The sequence below is a fragment of the Cucurbita pepo genome, chromosome 1 (assembly GCF_057944985.1).
Source record: "Cucurbita pepo subsp. pepo isolate OVF chromosome 1, ASM5794498v1, whole genome shotgun sequence".
NCBI classification, from domain to species: domain Eukaryota; kingdom Viridiplantae; phylum Streptophyta; class Magnoliopsida; order Cucurbitales; family Cucurbitaceae; genus Cucurbita; species Cucurbita pepo.
In genome coordinates this window covers 12,081,055-12,087,085 of record NC_141798.1, presented here as the reverse complement: position 1 = coordinate 12,087,085, position 6,031 = coordinate 12,081,055, and the positions used below count along the sequence as shown (strand labels likewise).

General features: G+C 39.9%; 1 pseudogene; it reads left to right on the top strand.

The window, feature by feature from the left end:
* Positions 1–1,755: 1,755 nt before the first annotated feature.
* LOC147794771 (uncharacterized) lies at positions 1,756–2,992 on the top strand (annotated as a pseudogene).
* Positions 2,993–6,031: the final 3,039 nt, after the last annotated feature.

Here is a 6,031-nt window from a genome sequence, read left to right as displayed (position 1 = left end):
GTATTAAAACTTAATTAGTTTAGATACTAACCTTTTGTAGTTCAAACTCCTTTTTCCTCACGAACCGGTTTCGAACCACCACTAGTGTCTTCTCCACTATCCTCCGGTCTTAGAACGGGATTGTGGAATCCGGTGAGTGACTTAACTTGGAAGGAATTTTGTATATTTGAAGAGATGTTTGTGAGAGGTTTTTCTCAAGGTTTTCCACCAAGAAGAAGAAGACCTTCCATGTACAATGATCACTCTATTTAAAGGGTGATGTTTGCATGTTCATGCAAATTTGAGATCACCAAATTTTGACACCTCAAAATTCCACTAACATGGATTTTTCCATTAAATGAAGTCAACATTTTGACTTTCTTCATTTTAATTCAACAATTAATTTGAATAATGAATTTCAAATTGTAGTAACATTAAATGATTAATTAAACTATTTAATTAATATTTAATATTAATTCAAATGAATCCCAATCAATTCCGACACATAATTGATTAAGATATTTAAATCTTATTTAAATATCTCCAATTCTCTCCTTTTGTTTAATTCGTAAATAAAACAAAAATGCGGTTAAATATATCGTATATATGTAGCGCATATACCCTAATTTGAATTCGAACACTTCGAACTCACTTGTCACACTGTTCTATGGTTTAGTCCGATATGAGCTAGCAGAGGGACCTAATGGACCTATAGATCATGGGCTCCAACGATCCAAGATTAACCGGCTAAACTCATTAACCTTGTTAACCAACATTCGTTAAGTACTAGGACACTCCACTATAGCCTAGTAGTTGCACTCCCCTCACTATAGATATATTTTTGTCCATTTGATATAACCATGATTAGTAAGTCGATCCTTCACAGGTTGTTCGTAACTAGAGCTGGGTCAATTTATCGTTTTACCCCTAAAGTTACTTCTTGTTTCTTATGTCTCACTGATCCTCTAATGAACAATTGGTTTGTGGTCCAACCAGTAAACCGAATCCCTCTCAGGCCAATGAGAGGGTGGGGCCCCTTGTTCAAGACCTGGAGTCAGTGCTTAAGGGAACTACCTTTCTTCTATCCCTAAAAATGGGTAGGAGTGAATTCCATCTTGCACCCCACGTCCCCAGCCATTCACCCAGTCTTACCCCTGAAATGGGAGGCCTATTGAGTCGGCGAACTAGAGCCACTCTCACCCATGCAAATCTAAGGATAATTCCGAATAAACAGGAGTTCATGGTTAGCTCAGGATTAAAATCGAGTTACCTAGGTTATCGAATGAGAAGAAAATCAGTCTCAACAGTAAACGACATTATAAAGTGAGAGTGGTTTTCTTCATGGTCCGATCTTATGCAATACTCATTGCATAGGACGCCCCCACTCACATGTCTCCACATGTACAATTTAGTGATCACATTGTTTATATCATATACAAAAGTGGGCCGCATCCATAGTGTCCCCAGAATAAGGTACTCAGCCTTATCCTTATACTATAGATCATTTTGACTATATACATGAACTTGATCCACTCTTATGTCTCTACATATAATTCAAGTAATCATACTATAGCCAGAGTGTTCTTAGTTTATTGGATTTAGATTAATGATCGTAAAGTTCACTTTATTCAATAACAATATTTACTGAATAAATAACAATAATAACTTTATTGAAAATAGAATATGCTTTTGTTTACAAACTATGAAACCCAACAATAGCCATTTCAGCCTGACTCCCCATTTTCTCTTAAATCAAGCTATGAAAAAATGGGAGTAATGCGTAATTAATTACTCTATTCTTGTGAGCTGTTTAGTTATCCCTTATCATTCCTGGTATTCCATTCCTCTTCTCTATGAGATGTGGGATCGACCCCGCTCTTTCTACATCCTTTTGTATGATAAGGCATGCCTATCTATCTTTTATCCATCCTTTGCTCCACTATCAACTACCGGAATGGTTATTTTGCCTGCACCGCTTTCCTCTCCCGCGGCAAGAGCTCGTTCGCCAAGTCTGAACTCCCACTTTCTCATCTATGACGGCTCTCTTCGATGCTAGCAACCGCGTTTGACCCTTTTCTGCGCTTCTTTCAATTTCCTTACATTCTCTCTTCAAGAGAGACTTGACCTTTACTTAGAGAGGGGCTGCGGTACCACACTCTTCCGTGCTCGTAGGTTGACTTCCCTATGCATCTCGACTAAGGTCTCACAAACGTGCACTTCCCTTATGCATCCAGCCGCTTCACTAACTAATGTGAATAGGTTATAAGGGTGGGTTGGTTATATACTCTTCTGCGTGTTCCTTCTTCGAACCTTTTAGTATGTATTGCCCCCTATAGATCAGATCCACCAGACGAGAAACTCAATTAATTCTGCACTGCAGCTGAGTCGTCGGACTTATCCACCAAGGGATTCCTTTCATTTCTGTGGATTGCGTTGGAGGAAATCTACCAAAGCTAGGCAGATAGATGGACTCCTTCCCCGCGGCTAAGGGAGAGCAAGAAAATCAGGAAGAAGAATGTAATCAGCGCCCCCTTTCTTTTGAGTATGCAGGTACTAAGAGTCCTCTCACTACCAACCAGCGGACATCATCTGGCTGGGTCTTGGCCGGTATCAACAACAAGAAAACAAGCAAATGGAAACAGCAACTAACTATGGCTCTTGGCTCAGACAACGTCCTAGGCGTAGGGTAGATGGGAGAGGGAACGCCTAGACTACGTTTTTCTTCCTGGGCAGCTGTAAGTAGATCAAGAGGTCCTTCTGCCCCTTGTCCCCGAATAAGGGTCATATGTTCTCATAAAAGGTTGCTCCAATCTGACCTAGCTGGCGAGCGATCCCAGTTCGCAGCAGAGAACAAGACAGGAAGCGAGCGTACCTTTGTTCGCTTCTTCTCCACCAAGCACGGAAGTTTAAGGATAACTGTAGGTCGGTGGCTACCTAAGGAAACTCTGATTCGATCCGCCCCCGGCTGGGAGGCATCTACGTCATCCCGATCACAAGGAGAGGTTCACCATGATGGGGGTACTTCTTTTTTCTTCCCTTCCGGAAAGAATGAAATGCATAGGGGACCATCCTTTTGTTGCGGCATGCTCCTGAGATTGACGGATTCGCAGGGGGCCTCAGGCCCTACTTAGTTGACTGACAATGACAAAGGCTTACGACGAAACTAAGTAGGACCTTTTGAATTGAATCTGAAGTAGTCTATCAGTGGTGGGAAGCAGCTTTGCTTCTTTTCAGTAGGGGAGCGAAAGGTTAGACCTTAGAAAGTCAACGAACAGTGGTTCTTCTATGTAGGCATGGCGTTCCCCCTTGACTCTCCTAACAGCTAAGTGACTTCGTAACCTTTGCGTAGCGTAGCAGAATGAAGGCTACGCACCGACGCTCTCTTATCTATTAGCCTAAGCGTCTTCGCTAACTCGCTCTATACTATACAATAACAATACAATTAGTAGGGTATAGTAGGCTAACTCTGCCGCTGACTTCTATTATCTAATGTAGGGCTAAGTAGCGCCTTTTCCTTTAGGTCCTTAGTAGCGTTGACAAAGAAGAAGGGTGAAAAGACAGCGAATCTTTTCCTCTTGATCTGAGGTACGAAGAGAACTCTTTTTGATGACTTCCACTTATCGATCCCGGCCCGGAAAAGTGACCGACCAGGACCCTATTGATGCCACACCTGTGTAGAGTAGATCGTTCAACACCTGCGGCACAAACCCATTTTTGACCTATTAGTCCTAGTATCATAGGTGACCGAACGGCCGCCCCATAATTACTAGACCAACCCGCGATAATAATTCCATAAACACCTAGCGAAGATATGGCAAACAAATAAAGTAGCCCTATGTTCGGATCTGACAATACCATCCCATAATCAAAAGGTACAACGGCCCGAGCGACCAGACTTAACATAAATGTAGCCACAGGAGCCATTCTAAAAAGGGAAAAATTAGCACTACTTGGTGAAAGAGGTTCTTTTATCATCAATTTCAAACCATCTGCTAGAGGTTGTGATAAGATAAGGAAATCAACTACAAGGGGGGTAAGATTCGGATTACCTTGTTGATCGAATATCTCAAGGCAAGAACACTTGGTTGAGATTCGAATCACTCCACAAGCAAGATCGATCATGTCTAGCTTGAATGACTCTTGTTGATCAAATATCTCAAACACTTGTTTGAGATTCGAATCACTCCACAAGCAAGATTGATCATGTCGAGCTTGAATGATTCTACATGCAATCTAAACTACATAGAATTGCAAAGAAACTTAGCCATTGGCTAAAGAAAAGCACAAATGCTTCTTTTACTCTATTTTCCAAGTCTACCTTACAAATACAACATACATGGCTTTATATAGCCTCAAAATGAAACTATTAAAGGCATTCCAAAAGTTGTAACATTCACACTTTATGGCCATAATTAGCCATTATGTAAATGTAACCGAAATTAAATAAAAAGTCTTAAAATACAATAACTCTAAATTACTCTAAATTATAACCCACCCAAAATTTACAACAATCAAACTTTATTCTTCTTCAATGTAGCATGAATTGAAACATATTTTGATAATTTTGACAACCTTTTCTTCACATCTTCATTGAAGTATATTGTATGATTGATGTCTCTCAGTTCATATCAGGTTGTAACAATCCGAACGATCCCACTACATCAGGACCCTTTCGACGTTGCACAAAAGCCATTACTTTACGTTCTGATATGAACCAAGAGACATCAATCATACAATATACTTCAATGAAGATGTGAAGAAAATGTTGTCAAAATTATCAAAAGAGGTTGCAATTCATGTCACATTGAAGAGGAATGAAGTTTGATGGTTATAAATTTTGGGTGGGTTACAATTTAGAGTAATTAAGAGTTATTGTATTTTAAGACATTTTATTTACTTAAGTTTACATTTACATAATGGCTAATTATGGCCATTAAGTATGAATGTTACAACTTTTGGAATGCCTTTAATAGTTTCATTTTGAGGCTATATAAAGCCATGTATATTGTATTTGTAAGTAGACTTGGAAAATATAGAAAGAAGCATTTGTGCTTTTCTTTAGCCAATGGCTAAGTTTCTTTGCAATTCTATGTAGTTTAGATTGCATGTAGAATCATTCAAGCTCGACATGATCAATCTTGCTTGTGGAGTGATTCGAATCTCAATCAAGTGTTCTTGCGTTGAGATATTTGATCAACAAGAATCATTCAAGCTAGACATGATCGATCTTGCTTGTGGAGGAATCTCAATCAAGTGTTCTTGCCTTGAGATATTCGATCAACATGGTAATCTGAATCTTATTCCCCTTGTATTGATTCCTTATCTTATCACGTTCAGCTAGCACTAAAAAGGCTACTCCTAGTAGAAGTGGTAGAATTATTCACTGACGATCTGGCCTTGTCGACCCGATCATGATATTTCACTGACGATCTGGCTTGGGCGACCCAATCATGATATTAATGGATCGGTCCTTTTCTCGAAAAACACCGGATCCCGAGAAGAGTTGAAGATGGTGCAAGATCGAATCCTCTTACCTTACTTCGAATGGAAGCCCGCCTCACTTGTGCTTTCTTTACTGCATAAGGGCATAAACGAAGTCAACGGATTTCCTTCTAACTAGTGGCTGAGAGTAAGCAAGCTACCTTCATTCAACAGATTTGTGGTTGAGACAATCCCCGATCCTTACTAGACTAGATAAGGGGTCAGGAGATTCTGATTAGTGTCAAATAGCCCTAGCCTCATTCACTCCCAGTGAAATAGCAGCTACGCCCCTTGGTCCCGAGCGTTTGAACGAATTCCAGTCTCTTGAGCTCTTTATGACCAAATGATCAGATAAGGAATCAATACAGGGGAATAAGATTCGGATTACCTTGTTGATCGAATATCTCAAGGCAAGAACATTGTTTGTGATTCGAATCACTCCACAAGCAAGATCTATCATGTCTAGCTTGAATGATTCTTGTTGATCAAATATCTCAAACACTTGTTTGAGATTCAAATCACTCCACAAGCAAGATTGATCATGTCGAGCTTGAATGATTCTACATGCAAC